The sequence below is a fragment of the Hemiscyllium ocellatum genome, chromosome 8, assembly GCF_020745735.1.
Source record: "Hemiscyllium ocellatum isolate sHemOce1 chromosome 8, sHemOce1.pat.X.cur, whole genome shotgun sequence".
NCBI classification, from domain to species: domain Eukaryota; kingdom Metazoa; phylum Chordata; class Chondrichthyes; order Orectolobiformes; family Hemiscylliidae; genus Hemiscyllium; species Hemiscyllium ocellatum.
Genome location: NC_083408.1, coordinates 1,960,426 through 1,978,057, shown reverse-complemented (window position 1 = coordinate 1,978,057; position 17,632 = coordinate 1,960,426). Strand labels below are relative to the sequence as shown.

Below are 17,632 nucleotides of genomic sequence, written 5' to 3'. Positions count from 1 at the left end.
TCAATGTGAGATTTTAAGGAATAGTTGAGAAGTAAATCTGATAACGTACATATTTTCAATCGATTTGCACAAATCGAGTAAGAAACTTCTTATCAGACTCCCAGAACGACTGGTAATTTAAATACCTGGCCGGTATGGTTAAGTTGGACTGAACAATCTACTTGCGTGCTAGACATCTATATGTCTCTACCTCGATAGAAAAATTGTTAATGACAATTATTTCACCCATGATTCTGTGCATTTATGAATATTCTCTATAAACTCACCGGAAACCTCAGACGCACGCGCAGTTTGGTTCCTATGTGGCACATGCGCAGTGTCACATTGATCAGGACAGGGAGAGACACGGAGCTGCTTTCTCTGGCAGCGGCTGCGATCGGCTGCAGAGAGCGGCGCTCAGAGCCGGTGTGAGGGAGCCTCTCTGGGAGAAAGGAGCGGAGAGAATTCACAAGTCCCCGATAATAGTTAAAAAAAACCGAAAAAGCTCCTCCAGGCCCGGGGAAGGAGGTGGCGGTCTCTGTTGTGGAAGCGGCCCCGGCGTCATGGACGCCATTTGTTTGAGGGAAGAGGGAGCGCGGGTCTGTGGGCCGTCATTTTGAGAAGGTCAAGGTGCAGGAGGGCCGGGCAATCGGGGTCTGTAGAACAATCAGAGGAAAGGGAAGACCCATTCTTATTGATGAATTCCATGAACACAGCGTCACTGGGCGATCCCGCAGGAATATCCTCTCTCAGTCCTGCTGTGATGTTTCACCCAATCAGAACCAGCAGCTCTCCTCCTCTCTCCTCTTCTGTCCTTCCTGCAGCATCTGTCCCCTGGAGCATTGAGCTGCCTGTCCTGTCCCTCCCTCAGCTGTTGTTCTGTAATACCTGTGATATCCCAGTCCCATCTTAGATTACTTCACTAAAGACATGAAACGTTTAATTCACATTCAATCATTTGCAATGGTGGGATTTGAACCTGTGTCCAGAGAACCTTTGTTGAGGTTCTGGCTAAATTGCCTCACAATAATGCCACTAGGCTCTCACTTCGTCTGCTCACAGGTTGAGCATCCCAGTACAACAAGAATCAAAATCATTTCTTCCTGCAAAATTATTTAATCCTGATCTCTGGTGATATCCCTCTGTATCTCTCCATGTGGGATCCCTCACTGCGTGGGTCTAATTGCTGTCTCTGTCAGCATCTCTCACTCTTGCAGCTACTCCAGATCCTGAGCCAACAAAATTCTCCACTCCAGAGAGACGAGGCAGCACAGGCCAGATCTCTGTGGGCTCAGTGCCATTCTCCATGTGTAACCCTCACAGCATCAGTCTAATTTCCCATTCTGCTTATTTCTGTGTCTTCTGCAGGTACTCAATAGACTTGCCAACTGCTGGTTGGGAAGATGGTTAGTCAGCCGCAGAAACAAAGGTCAGGGAGGTCGGGAGCCTTCAATAAATCCTGCCACCAGGTAAGATCATTCACAGTGCACAGAGCAGAGAGCAATGAGAGGGCTCCAAACATCAGCTAACAGGACATGACATAGATATAGTGCTGGAGGAGGAGGACAGTACAGTCACACCCCAAGCTCAAGCACCATCTTTACTTTAAGTTTTCTTGTACTGGGGCAGCATAGGGAGTTCCCATTTTTCAATCCAGGCATGTGCTGTCTTAGTGAGCATCAGGACAACAGAGGGAAAGCAGGCCTCCCATGAGAGGGTAGTAATGCTGCCTGGGATCTTTCTGTTCCCTATTCCTTCTCTAAAACTGTATCTATGGCTTGTCTTGTGGACCAGTGTCTTCAATCATTCTAACTTCTACAACAGTTCCTAACTCTGTCATCTTCTCACCTCTCACCAATTACTTCACATATTTGAAACCTTCAGTCCAGATCACCATCCATATCGCTGTAACTTGCTTCAGTCTGTACAATATGCCTTGTCTCGATAGTCTCCTCCTCCAATAACTGGAGACATAGGGTCTGTTTCTGTGCTGCATGAGTCTTCGGCCTAGGTTTACGAAATGGAATGCGTCGCGTTTGCCTGTGTTTGGCCCATATCCCTTCTAATCTTCTCCTCTCCATGTACCTGCCCAAGTGTCTTTTCCATATTGTAATTGTACTCGTTTTCACCATTTCCTTTGGCAGTCCATTCCGTCTATGCACCATCCTTTGTTGAAAATATTGTTCTTCAGCTCCCTCTTTAAATTCTTACTCTGTCACCTCACGTTTATGCCTCTAGCTTTGGACTCACCTAGCCTTGGCAATTCACCTTACTTAGGCCCTACATTGTTTCATAAACCTTTATAAGGTCACCCCGTGGCCTCCTCTGCCTGAGGGAAATATTGACAACAATGTTACAAATATCTCCAACTCATGTACTCAGTACTCTGGTCACTGAAGACAAGTGTGCCAAATGTTGCTTTCCCCACCCTGTCCCCCTGTGATGCCACTTCCAAAGAACAATGTAACTGCACCCCTTGGTCTCTCTCTGTTCGACAAACTGCCCAGGGCCCTACCATTAACTGTGTTAGTCCTCCGTGATTTGTCTGAACGAAATTCAATACCCGAATTAAACTCTATCTTTCATTCCTTAACCCTCTGGCCCAGTTGATTACCATCCCCTTCGACAACTATATTCTGTGTCCACTCTTCCACTAACCTTGGTATCAACAAAGATAATAACAAGGACTCCTTTATTTTCACTCAAAATGTTTATGTAAATGATGTACAACAGTGGTCCCAGCACCAATCCTTAACGCTCACTGCTGGTCAGAGGCCTCCAGTCTGAACAACAACCTTCTCCCACCACCCTCTGTCTCCCACTGTCATCCCATTGTGTATCCAGTTGGCTAGCTCTCCCTGATCCCTTGTGAGCCACACTTACTGACCAATCTATCATGCTACACCTGACCAAAGGTTTGCTGAAGCCAAAAACAACGTCTGTTGCTTTGCCTTCATCTATCTTCTCGGTCACATCTTGAACAAACTCCAGTCAAGTTTGTGGGACATGTTTTCCCAAGCACAAAGCCATGCTGGCTGTTCGTAATCAGTCCTTATCTTTCCAAACGCATGTAAGTCCTACCTCTCAGAATGACCATCAACAACTGACCCACCCTGATGTCTGGCTCATCAGTCTGTAGCTCCCTGGCTTTCTCTTGCAGCCTTTCTTAATTAACATTATAACCTCAGTCAGACAGTCATACCGCACTGTTTAGTTAACACTAACAATACTCTAAAATTGATCTCGTCCCACCTGCCACTTCCTGGATCATGTCACTTTAAACCTTTCCTATTCCTATACTAATCCAAATGTCTTTAAACATTGTAATTGTCCCTACATTCATGCCTTCCTTGGGAAGTTCATTCCTCACGCATCCAACCCTCTCTGTGACAATGTGTTCCCATGTAGTTTTTTTTAAATGTCTCTCCTCTAAACTTAAGAATGTAGTGCCTTGTCTTGAAACTCCCCTGTCCATGGGAAAAGACAACTCCCATTAACTCTATCTATCCCCCTCATTATTTTATAAACTTCTGTGAGGTCATCTGTCAACATTCAGGTTTCAATGAAAAAATACCAACCTATCCAGCCTTTCTTTATAACTGTGACCATCATAAACTAGCCACTTCCCAGTAAATCTCATCTGAATCCTCTGCAGCTTAATAACATCCTTCCTATAACTGGGCGACCCGAACTGGACACAGTATTCCAGAAGAGGACCAAAGGATTGAGCAGTGAAAGCAAGTGTGGTAAGCAAGTTTTTTTATTAACCATCCTGTCTCTCCATGTTGCAAACTTAAAAGGATTATGTACCTGAACCCTGAGTTCTACAACACTCCCGAAGGTCCTACCATTAATTGTATAAGTCCTGCCCGCGTTTGTTGTACCAAATGCATTCCCTCACATTTATTCAGATTGAACTCCATCTACAGTTTTTCAGCCATTCACACATTTCATCAGCATCCCTTTGTAATCTCAGAAAACCTTCTTCACTGTCCACAATGCCACCCTCCGGTCTATCAGCCTGTCACACATAGCTCTCTATGGTACAAATATCTCTGCTAGGGGCCCTACAATGTCTTCACCAGCTTCCCACAATGTCCTGAGGTACATTTGATCAGGGCCTTTGGATTTATCTATCTTTGTGTTTTAAAATCTCCAGCACCTCCTTTTCTATAATGTGGACTCATTTCAAGACATTGGGTCATAGAGATGTATAGCACGGAAACAGATCCTTCGGACCAACTCCTGCATGACGTATCTAGTCACATTTGTCAGAATTTTGCCAATATCCCTCTAAACCCTTCCTATTCATACACCCACCCACATGCCTTTTAAATGTATTTCTATCATCCTCCACTATTTCCTCTGACAGCTTATTCCATACACTCTGCAGGAACCAATTGTCCTTTAGGTCCCTTTAAAAAGTTCCACTCACGCTGTAAAGCTATGTCCTGTCGGTTGGGAAACCCTCAGCCTGGGGAAAAGACCTTGTCTATTGACCCTATCAATGATCATCATGATTTTAAAGTGAATTCAGCCCCAGCTTATTCAGCATTTTCCTGGAGCGCAAACCTACCAACTGTGACAACTTCCTTGGTAATTTCTTCTGAACCCTTCCGTGTTCCACAACATCCTTCCGATGGCATTGAGACCAGAATGTCACACAGTATTCCAATAGTAGTTGGTCAAAACACTGTTGAATTCCCTGAGCTCCCCAGTATTTATTCACAGTTAGTTCCAAAGTGAAATATTTGTTTTGGATCTTGTAGTTTCACACATCGTTGGCTTCATTGATCATTGAGGATACCGGTTTTGTCCCTTGCTCTTCTTTTGCTCTTAATACAGTTGTAGAATCTCTTTCAATTCTCCTTAGCTTTGGCAGAAAAAGTTATCTTATGCCGCCTTTTTGCATTCCTGATTTCAATGCTAAGTGGATTTCTGCAGCCCTGATGCTCCTGAAGAGATTCCCTTGAGTCAGCCAGTTATATCTGACATGTGCCCCCTTTTTCCTGACCAGAGCCTCGAAACTCAGACAGTGTTTTCTAACTCTATCAGCATTGAGCTGCACACTAACAGGAACATGCTGGCGCTGAACGCTCCTTTTATCTCGGTTTTAAGATATTCCGACTTGCGAGACTTCATTTTACCTGCAAGTAGCCTCCCCGTATCTACTTTAAAAATTCCTGTCTAATACTATCTTGCTCCATTGTATAACTTGAGCTTGTGGACCAGATCTGTCCTTTTCCATTGCTATTTTCAACTAATACAATTGTGGTGACTTTCTAAAGGGCTCCCCCACTAACAGCTCAGTCCTGTTCCCGACCTTGTTTCCCAAGGGGAGGTCAGGTTTAGCCCCATTCTCCAGTTGGGCCATTTACATAATGATGGGAGTTTTCAGAACACACTTAACAAATTCCTTCCATCCAAATGCTTAATTCAGTAGCAATCCCAGTCCAGGTTTCGAAAGGTTAAGATCCCCTATCATTACAACCCTATTATTCTAACAGATATCTGAGATCTCCTGACATATTTGCTCCTTCATCTTCCATTGCCTATTGCTGTAGTATGACCGTAGTAAACTGATGACCAATTTCTATTTCTTAGTTCCACCAATATCGCTTAACTGGACGATCCTGCATGAATACTCCCTCTAGGTACTGCTGGGATTTTTCCCCCAATCAAAACCACCAGCTCTCCTCCTGTTTTGCCTCCTGTTCTATCCTTCCTGTAGACTCTGTCGTCTGGAACATTGAGCCGCTTGTCCTGTTGCTCCCTTAGCTGTGTTTCTGTAATATCTACAACATCCCAGTCCCATGTTCCCATCCATGCTCTTGGTTCAGCTGCCTTATCTGTCTGGCCCTTTGCATTGAAATAAATGCAGTTTAATCCATCAGTTTTCCCTCATTGCCTGCTATGTTCTTGCCTGCCTTGTCTATTTATATTGCTCTCTTGAACATCTGTACCAACCTCAAATTTCTTTCTGGCCTTACAACTGTTATGGGTCCCACATCCCTGCCAGATGAGTTTAAATCCTCTCGAGCAGCTCCAGCAACTCTCCCCACCAGGATATGGGTCCCCCCTCCTGCTCTCAGTTCAGGTGTCTTCCCCACCCAGTCTGCTTGTGCTGACACCTTCAGACATTCAGACATCCAGGGTCTTGTCCACTAAGGCCCATGTGTTCCTCAATATTCCAGGAGGACCTACAATTCATGATGGATATCGTTCACTTATTAAACTTCCAACAGTGATCAGAAGTAAACTCCATCTGCCAATACTCTGCTCAGTTTATCATCTGATCGATATCAGACTACAGCCTGAGACCATCACCCTCACTGTGGACAGCACCCTTACCTTTCATGTCATCTGCAAACCTACTAATGATTCCTTCTCTTTTCACATGCGAGATATTAATGTACATAATAACCAGCAATGGTTCCTGTACAGATCCCTGTGGTATTCCCACTGGGCAAAGGCTTCCAATCGTGAAAGACACCCTCCACCAATTGTGGATCCAATTTTCCAACTTGCCTTGGATCCCATGGGCTCTTCCCTTTGGGACCAGCCTTCCATGTGGGGCCTTGTCAAAGACCTTAATAAACTCCATGTAAACCACATCATCTGCACTGCCCTCATCTATGTCAGAGGACAATCCTCTACCAAATCCATACAGACAATCCCTAATGTATTCCTGTCCTTTGGAATGTTGATTCATTGTGTCCCTCAGAATTGTTTCCAATAATTTCCCTTGCCCCTGCTGTTGGACTACCTGCTCTGTAGTTACCTGGCCTATCACTGCTACTCTTGAACAAAGGAACCACATTAGTGATCCTCCAGTCATTCGGCACTTCACATGTGGCCAGCAATCTGCTCCCTTCCCTGCCATTACAGCCTGGGATATACTTTATTGTTACTGGGAATTTCTCCACCTTTTTGCCCGTGAATACATTTAATGCCTCCTTCTCATTGATCTTAATATGTTCCAGAACCTCACCATCCCAACTGAAATCCCCGGCGACAATGTATCTCCTGTGTGAATACAGCTGGGAATTATTCATTGAAGACCTCACCTACTTCCTTTGGCTCCATGCAGTGATTGTCCCTTTGGTTTCTAACAGGCCCCACTGCTTAGTTGGGGATCCTCTTACTGTAACTGTACTTATTAAATATCTTGTGCCTTACCCTTAACATTATCTGCTAAGGATAATTTGTGACCATTGTTTGCCTGTTCATATTTTTAAGGACCATCCCCCGCCCCCAGCTTTCTACCTAATGCCTTTGTTATCCATTATTGATAGCGTTACCCACCTTTTGTTCACCCTGTAACCACATCTCTCTGGTGTCTACGTCACTTTCATCTCTGTGTCACAAATCCAGCTACCTTATTGAAGAGACTTTGTCTATGCAGAAAAGAAAAATTCTGTCCTCTTTCCCACAATTTCCTATCACAAACCAATTCGCTGATGTAGAGTTCCAATTAAACCTAATCCCACCCTGTTCCTTTCTGCTTGTCTTCAGCCACATCCCCATGCTGTTCCAATTTCTATTTGGATTTGGAAAATACTTTGCTGTGGGTATGTCGTGCAGACCAGGTGAGGATGGGCAGATGTCCTTCTCGACAGGACAAGTGTGTGGGTTTGTTGTAGTCAGCAATGGTTTCATACATTTTTATGGATTGTTAATTATAATATTTGATTTTATTGATTTCAAATTCCCCCATTTCAGACGGTGGGATTCAAACCTGTCTCCCCTTAACATTAGCTGAGGTTTTGGATACATGCCCTAGCAATAACACCACTAGGCCGTCACTTCGCCTGCTCACAGGTTGCTCATTCCTGACCAGTTATAGCAGTGCATCATGAAGCTAAACCTATCCTCTTGTCACAATTGTTTGATCCTGACACCTTCCTGCACTCTGGTGCTATCACTCAGTATCTCTCCATGTGCTATCCCTTACTGTGTGAGTCTAATTGCTGCCTCTGTCAGCGTCTCTCACTCTTGCAGCTACTCCAGATCCTGAGCAAACAGAATTCTCCACTCCAGACAGCACAGGCCAGGGATGGAGACTGGGATTTTCCAGATCTCTGTAGGACTCAGTGCCATTCTACACATGGAACCTTCACTACATCAGTGTAACTTTCCATTCTGTCTATTTTTCTGTCTCCTGTAGGTACTCAGGAAGTTCCTGACTCGATAGACTTCCCAACTGCTGGGTGTCTGGTCCGTCACCACATTGAAGACAGTTGGTCAGCCAGAGAGACAAAGGGCAGGGAGATCTGGAGCCTTCAATAAATCCTGCAGTGAGGTAAGATCACTCACAGTGCACAGAGCAGGGAGCAATGGGAGGGCTCCAAACATCAGCTAACAGGACATGACACAGATACAGTGCTGGAAGGGGAACACAGTACAGGCACACCTCTATCTCAATCACCACGTCTACTTTAACTTACGTTGCACTGAGACAGCATAGAGAGTTCACAGTTATCAATCCAGGCCTGTGCTGTCTTAGTGAGTATCAGTACAACAGAGGGGAAAGCAGGCCTCCCATGAGAAAGTGGGAATGCTGCCTGGGATCTTTCTGTTCTGTGTTCTCTCCAACACTGTACCTATGGTATGTCTTGTGGATCAGTGTCTTCAATAATGTTTAACTCCTATAACAGTTCCTATCTCTGTAACCTCCTTCTTTCCATATAGGCCCTCCACATATTTTAAACGTACCGCATTCCAGACTACCTCCCTAAGGCTATAGCTTGCTTCAGTGTCTACAACATGCCTTATCTCAGTATTCTCCTCCTCTTTAACTGTGTACAGGGCCATGCTGCATGAAAACAGAACCTTCAGTCCAAGTCATCAATGCTGACCATTTTTCCAAAACTGAACGAGTCACATTTGCCTGTGTTTGGCCCATATCCCTTCAGACCTTCCCCTCTCCATGTACCTGCCTGCATTTCGTTTCCATGTCGCAATTGTTCTTGTTTCGTCCATGTGGCCCTGGCAGTGCATTCCGTCAATGCACCATCCTCTGTGATAATGTTGCTCCTCAGCTCCTTCTTTAAATCTTTGCTCTCTCACGTCACGTTTATACCCTCTAGTTTTAGACTCATTTACCATTGGCTATTCACCATTCTTACTCCCTGCATGGTTTAATAAACCTTTATAAGTTCACCCCTTATAAGCCTCCTGTGTCCAAGGGAAATATTGAAGACAATGTTACAAATATCTCTAACTCAAGTATCAAAGCGCTGGCCAATGATGGTAAGTGTACCAAATGCTGCTTTCCCCACCCTGTCCACCTATGATGCCACTTCCCAGGAACAATGTAACTGCACCCCTTGGTCTGTCTCTGTTCGACAACACTACCCAGGGCTGTACCATTAACTGTGTCAGTCCAAAACTCAATACCTGAATTAAAGTCCATATTTCATGCCTTGTTCCACTGACCCAGTTGGTCGATATCCCCTTTGATAACCGTATTCACTGCCCACTACGCCATTAACTTGATCATCCACAAAATTACTAACAATGACTTCTGTATTTTCAGCCAAATCGTTTATGTATATGATGCACATCAGTAGACCCAGGACCGATCCTTGTAGCACACTGCTGGTCACAGGCCTCCAGTCTGAACAACAACCCTCTCCCACCACCCTCTGTCTCCTACTGTCAAGCCAATTTTGTATCCAGTTGACTAGCTGTCCCTGATCACGTGATCTAATCTTACGAACTTGTATATCATGCCAAATCCTGTCAAAGGTCCTGCTGTACGGTCACCACTTCAACAAAAACAATCAAGTTAGTGAGACCTGACTTTGTACACACAAACCCGTGCTGACTATCTTTCATCAATCCTTGCCTTTCCAAACACACACAACTCCTGTCTGGCACAATCACTTCCACATCTTACCTAATACTCACATTGGGCGACTTGATCTTTAGTTCCCTGGGTTTCCATCGCAGTCTTTCTTAAATAATGGAACAAAACGATATTGTTGTCAGAGCTGGACAGCATGGAAACTGACCCTTCAGTTGATACCAACCATAATCTCAAACTAAACTCGTCCCAGCTGCCTGTTGCTGGCCCATATCCCTCCAACCCTTTCCTATCCATGTACTTAACTAAATGTCTTTTAAACGTTGTAATTGCACCGACCTCTATCTCAGGAAGTTCATTCTATACCAAAACCACCCTCTGTAACAATTTGCCCCTTGTTTTTTTTTAACATCTCTCTCTTCTTACCTGAAAAATGTGGCCCCTCCCCTTGAGACTCCCTCATCCTAAGGAAAAGGTAACTACCATTAACTGTCTCAATATTCCAACTTTTTTTCTTAAACCTCTATAAGGTCACCTCTCAACCTCCAGGCTCCAGTGAAAAAAAACTCTGTGTATCCAGCCACTTTTCAGAACTCAAGCCTTTCATACCCAGAAATGTCCTGATAAATCTCTTCTGAACACCCTTCAGGTTAAGAATATCCTCCCTATAACTGGGCGACCAGAACTGGACAGAGTATTGCAGAAGAGTCCTCACCAATGTCCGTACAATATCATAATCACGTCCCAAATCCTCCATTCAATGGACTGAGCAATAGTCAGGCATGCCAAGCACTGTCTTATCCATCCTGTGATGCAAACTTCAAGAATTATGTACCTGAACCCGGAGGTCCTCTGCTTTAAAACACTAACCGAGGCCCGAAAAGTAATTGTATAAGCTCTACCCTTGTTTGTTTTACCAAATGCATTACCTCACATTTATTCAGATTGAATTCCATCTGCAGTTTTTCAGTCCATTCACCCATTTCATCAAGATCCCTTTGTAACATTAGAAAACCTCTTTTACTGCCCACTATGTCACCCTCCAGCCTTCCAGCCCATCACACATGGCTGTCAATGGTACAAATACCCTTGCTAGTAGCTCCTCAATTTCTTCCCTAGCATCCCACAATGTCCTGTGATGCACTTTAAAACCACAAGCACCACCTCTTCTATAACATGCCCTCTTTTCAAGTCATAGAGATTACAGCATGGAAACAGACCCTTTGGTCCAACTCATCCATGCTCACCAGAAGATTTAAATACATTTTTCCTATTTACCAGCATTTGGCCCTTGTACCTCTGAACCCTTACTCATATACCCATCCAGATACCTTTTAAATTGTAATTGTATCAGTCTCCGTTACTTTCTCTCTCAGCTCATTCCATACACACATCACCATGTGCATGAAAAGGCTGTCCCTTCGGTCCCTTTTTAAACCTTTCCCCTCTGACTTTAAACCTATGCCCTCTCGATTTGGACTTCCCAATCCCTAGGGAAAGACCTTGAATGTTTACCCAATTCATGCCCCTCATGTTTATATAAACCTCTTTAAGGTCTCTGATTCTCCAGGCAAAATAGCCCCAATTTATTCAACAACAACCCTGGCAACATCTTGTAAATCTTTTCTGAGCCCTTTCAAGTTTCACAAACTCCTTCCTATAGCAGGGAGACTGGAATTGCAGAGTACTCCAAATGTGGTCTAACGTATTACTCTTGTTCCCTGAGTTCCCCAGTCTTTGTCCACAGTAAGTTCTGGAGTGAAAAATTTGTTTAGGGTCTTAGCCATATCTGCTAATGAAAGCGAACACACCTTTTTAACACCCTCTCAAATTGGGTGGTAACTTCAGGGAGGCAGGATCCCTCTGATTGTGTACACTGCTAAGAATCCTGCCTTTACCCATGTAAGGTTTTATTGCAGAATCTTCCAATCTGAAACCATCCCAATCTTTGTAAATTCTCACAGTCCTTACAACACTCATAAACTGTGAAACTTCCTCAAGTCCCTATATTCCTAATGCCTGCAAAATTCCCCAGTTCCGATATCCCTCCTTCACTCTTGTAAATGCCACCAGCCTCCACTGCCCTTATGGGGAACATTGCAGAGAAGGGAAGAGTTGTAGAGACTGGGCCATGTTACAGAGGTAGGAAGGGCTGAGGAACCTGGAGGATGGTACTAATGCAGGAAGGGACCTGGATCATGCAGGAGGTTAGAGGGACAGGGATTCATAGAACCTGCAGGATGGGACCAAGAATGTGTTGTGGGACATGAAGGATGTTATGATTTGAACCACAGATCATTTTTGATTGGATCATTCAGCCGATCCTAGAGTCAAAGAGATGTACAGCATGGAAACAGACCTTTCGGTCTAACCTGTCCATGCCGACCAGATATCCCAATCCAATCTAGTCCCACCTACCAGCAGCTGGCCCATATTCTTGCAAACCCTTCCTATTCATATACCCATCTAGATGTCTTTGTATCAGCCTCCACCACTTCCTCTGGCAGCTCATTCCATACACGTACCACCCTCTGCATGAAAAGAAAATTGCCTCTTAAGTCTCTTATATCTTCCCCTCTTACCATAAACCTATGTCCTCCAGTTCTGGACTCCAACACCCGAGGGTAAAGACTTTGTCTCTTTCTCCTCTCCATGCCCCTCATGATTTTATAAACATCTGTAAGGTCAACCCTCAGCCTTCCATGCTCCAGGGAAAACAGCCCCAGTCTATTCAACCTCTCTCTATAGCTCAAACCCTCCAATCCTGGCAACATGTTTGTAAATTCTTTTTGAACTCTTTCAAGTTTCACAACATCCTTCCGATAGGAAGGTGACCAGAATTACACACAATATTCCTAAAGTAACCTAACCAATGTTCTGTCCAGCAACAACATGACCTCCCAACTCTTATACTCAATGCTCTGACCAATAAAAGAAAGCATACCAAATGCCTCCTTCACTATCCTACCTACCTGCGACTCTGCTTTCAAGGAGCAATGAACTGCACTCCAATATCTCAATGTTCAGCAACACTCCGTCAGACCTTACCATTAAGTGTATAAGTCCAGCAAAGATTTGCTTTCGCAAAATGCAGCACCTCGCATTTATTTGAATTAATCTCCATCTGCCACTTCTCAGCCCATTGGCTCATCTCATCAAGATTCCATTGTAATTGGAAGTAACCTCTTCCGCTGGCCACTACACCTCCAATTTTGTTGTCATCTGCAAACTTACTAACTATACCTCTTATGCTCACAACCAAATCATTTATGTAAATAATGCATGATATTGGACCCAGCACCGATCCTTGTGGCACTCCACTGGTCACAGGCCTCCAGTTTGAAAACTAACCCTCCCCCACCACTTTTTGTCTTCTACCTTTGAGGCAGTTCTGTACCAATTGGCTAGTTCTCCCTGTATTCCGTGAGATCTAAACTTGCTAACCAGTCTCCAATGGGAAACTTTGTTGAACGCCTGACTGAAGTCCATATAGATCACATCCACTGCTCTGCCCTCATCAATCTTCTATGTTACTTCTTCAAAAAACTCAATCAAGTTTATGAGATATGATTTCCCACTCTCACAGCAATGTTGACTATCCCTAATCAGTCCTTGCATGTCCTTGACCCTGACTCATGCATGTACATCCTGTCCCTCACGATTCCCTCCAACAACATGCCCACCGATGTCAGGCTCACCAGTCTATCGTTAACTGGCTTTTCTTTACTGCCTTCCTTAAATAGTAGCAACACGATATCCAACCTCCAGTCTTCTGGCTCTGATGTCCTGTTTGTAGAGATCTTTACCGGAATGGCTGTGCACAGCTTCAGGTTCCCAGGCTGGGAGGTGTGAGTTCAGATGTGAATCTATTTGCCCATTCTCTCTGTGTGCCTGAGATTGACCTGGTGACGCTCTGGTAGGAAGCACTCTCAATATATCCGGTAACCTCCAGATCTACAGGATTGACCACAGCTCACCTCATCAAAGCCTTCGTTCAGAATGTTCTTTATTTTAATATTTTTAAATGGCAGTTTTGTGAGATGCAGGGATTGAGGAGTTGCCATTTTTGAAAGAATGAAACTTGTATCATTGACCCTGACCCATGCAATGGGAATTCGTGGATTCTGTTGTTCTCTACAGACTATCAATCAGAGGATTGTATGACCAGGGAATCTGAGTGCGGATAGTCTGTGCTTGGTAGAGTGTCAGTTTACCAGTTGATGTCAGCTCGGACACAGTGTTTCTGGACAATGTGTAACTGTGTAAATACCTCACCGACAGGTTCAGGGGGGAGTGCACTGGGCCCTGAGCACCAGGAACTGGGAAACCTCATGCTGTTTGTATGTGGCAAAAGTGAGAATTGCAGATGCTGCAGATCAGAGTCTTGATTAGAGTGATGCTGGAAAAGCACAGCAGGTCAGGCAGCATCCGAGGAGCAGAAAAATCAACGTTGTGCCAGATGTCTATGTTCCTGCTCCTCGGATGCTTCCTGACCTGCTATGCTTTTCCAGCAACCATTCTAACCTAGACTCTATTTGTATGTGAGGCTCAGCGGAGAAAGTGAGGTCTGCAGATGTTGGAGATCAGAACTGAAAATATGTTGCTGAAAATGCGCAGCATCCAGGGAACAAGAGATTCAACGTTTTGGGCATTACTGAAGAAGTGCTTATGCCCGAAACGTCGAATCTCCTGTTCCCTGGATGCTGCCTGACCTGCTGCGATTTTCAGCAACACATTTTCAGCTGTGAGGCTTAGCACCAGACTGGGTGAGAGCAGCTCCCTGAGTAAATGACAGGTATGGAACTTGGGTTCCTCCTGCTGTCTTTGACCTTGTGCCATATTGTTATCTCCCTCTCATGAGTGAGCGTGTCATGTTCTCTAGTCCTGACAGTGTCCACTCCCTGGAACCCCTTCCAGCTGTTGAACATCTCCCTTCTCTCTCATTCCCTCCAGCCCTTCCCACCTGGCCTTGGTCTTGTATCTCCTGCAATCCTAAATGACCAATGTTATCGCATTGCTTTCCTTTGAGTTGTGTGGGAACAAACCTGAAGTAGTTTTGGGCTATTGGAAGAAAAAGACAACGTTCCCTTTCTCCACCTTTTGTCAAACAGAGTCTGCTTGTTTGTCCCTCTCACATAAGTGGAAGGAACAATCCTTTCAGCATCCACCCTGTCCATTCCCCTGAGGATCTGTACATTTTAATGATGACAACTCTCCTCCTGATGACCCTCAGTGACACAGCACCGAAGTGACATGATTATGTTCCCCGATTTTCTGTAACTGCTTCCTTTTGTTCTATCCCTCCCTCATTCTGAAACCTCCACCAGTCTGGACAGTGCTCCAAACCACGAATTACTGAGAATGCTCCAACCTCCTACCTGTGTACACTCCTCACACTCCTACAATCCTCCTTGTCTGTGAGAACCTCTCCAGCTTCTACAGTCCCTCTAAATTATTGCATCTCCTACAGCCCTTACCACTCTGTATGCTCCAGTCACTACATTTCTCCATGCATCTGTAAACCCGTCCAGCCCCTTCAAATCTGCCTCTCTCTCCAAGGTCCCGCATTTCCACAAAACATTCCTCTACGTGGAACTTCCACCAGAGACCACGAACCTCCAGATCTCAGTAATCCCCTTGCAGTTTTCTCTGTCTCTATTCCCATCTTCAGTCCCGACAACCCAACTTCCATATACAACATCAAGTCCCTGCAATCCTCCCAAACTGTGTAACCCCCAAAAGACCTTACAATTCTATCTCGATCACTATCTGCCTGCAGTGATTTGAAACAATTAGTCAGAGTATCATAGAGATGTACAGCATGGAAACTGATCTTTCGGTCCAACTTGTCCATGCTAATCCAGTCACACCAGTCAGCACCTGGCCCATCTCCCTTTAAACCCCTCCTGTTCATATACCCATCCAGATGCCTTTCAACTGTTGCAATTGTACCAGCCTCCTCCACTTCCTCTGGCAGTTCATTCCAAACGCGTACCACCCTCTGTGTGAAATATTTGCTCCTTAGCTCTCGTTAAATCCCCTCTCAACCTAAACCTATGCCCTATAGTTCTAGACTCACCAACCCCAGGGAAAAGACTTTGTCTATTTATCCTATCCTTGCCTCTCATAATTTTGTAAACTTCTGTAAGGTCTCCCCTCAGTTTCAGACGCTCCAGGGAATACAACCCCAGCCTGTTCAGCCTCTCCCTATAGCTCAAATCCTCCAACCTTGGCAACATCCTTGTAAATCATTTCTGAACCTGTCAAGTTTCACAACATCCTTCTGATAGGAAGGAGACCAGAATTGCACACGGTTTTCCAAACGTGACCTAGCCAATGTCGCTCCCCCAAATATCTCCCCACCACACGACCTCCCACTCTTGTACTCAATACTCTGACCAATAAAGGAATGCATACCAAGTGCCTTCGTTGTTATCCTATCTACCTGTGACTCGACTTTCAAGGACCTCTGTACTTCATTTGAAAAATTGGATAGACAGATGGAGTGGCCTGAGGTCTTGTGGGTGAAGCTAGTTCAGTCTAAGCTGTTAGGCAGAGCCAGTGAGGTATTTGCAGCGCTGTCTCATGAGTGGTCAAGAGATTATGCACATGTCAAACAGGCTATCGTAAGTGCTTATGAATTAGTACCAGAAACGTAATGAAGCCGTTCAGAAACATAAAGAAAGAACCAGGACAGACTTATGTGGAGATATATACAATTAAACATAGTAATCTTTCTGCAACATCTCCAGCCTCCATGCGTCCCTCTGTCATGGTGAGCTGCTTCAATCCCCATAACATTTCCTGTCTCTGTACACCATCAAGTTGATACAACCCTTCTGATTTCTATCACGTCCTGCTTACCCGTTTTTGTGAATTCTGCCGAGCACTGATACTCTCTCTATCTGTGTAAATGCCTCAGTCTCTACAATCCCCATTACTTTGCAGCCCCCACCAGACCCGAAAGCCATCACTATCTGTGAAAGCTCCTTCATGTCTATATCATCCACCTCGCTGTAACCCGCTCTCAGCATTGGAACCCCCATTATTTCCTAACATTGTTGAGTCTCTAAAACCGACCCTATCAGTTTAATCTATTCCACTGCGTACAACACTCCAAGTCTGTGTAATCTCTTCAATACCTTCAGTTCCTTTATACATATAGGTGTGACTGCTTTGTGGCCATTGTATACTCAATTATATCTGCAAAAGACGCTGCTCACTGTAGCACATCCTATGCTCATAAGTGAATCTGGTCTCTCACAAGCCTCTCTACGACTCTCTCCTCCAGTCTCTACAAGCTTCCCTATCCCTGTAGTATCTTGCAGCATGCACACCACTCACTCTCTCTGACATACCTTCCAGTGCATGAAATCATCTCTCTTTCTAACTTTTTTCCAGTCTACAACTTCCTCCCTATCCATGCAACATTCTCCAGTCTATATCATCTTCCATGTGCTTGCAACATTCTCCAGTCCATACAACCCTCCCTTTCCCTGTAATATTCTCCAGTCCATACCAGCCTTCCTATCACTGTGATATTGTCATGTCACGATCCACAGCCCTACACACATCCCTTTCTCTGAAGTCTAATCAAAGACGCTTTATCTCTCTAACATCCTCCAAACAATAAAATGCTTTCTCCTGCGAACATTCTGTAGCAACTGTAACTATGTTTAACCCTGCAACATTGTCGCGCCCCCAAACATCTCTCCCACTGTGTGACCTCTACCCATCCCTCCAAGACCCTCTCTCGGTGACACGTGCCATGCATTTGCAACAAGGCAGATGGAATGACAGCATTAACTGAAGAGAACAGATATGATCGACCTGTTATTGTGGAGG

General features: G+C 44.7%; 1 long non-coding RNA gene across 1 annotated transcript in view; it reads left to right on the top strand.

The window, feature by feature from the left end:
* Positions 1 to 8,229: 8,229 nt before the first annotated feature.
* Positions 8,230 to 17,632, top strand: part of LOC132817790 (uncharacterized) — a 231,501-nt gene continuing 222,098 nt past the window's right edge. The window contains exon 1 of the long non-coding RNA XR_009644922.1: positions 8,230 to 8,281. This is a non-coding gene — a long non-coding RNA (uncharacterized LOC132817790). The remainder of the gene's footprint in view (positions 8,282 to 17,632) is intronic.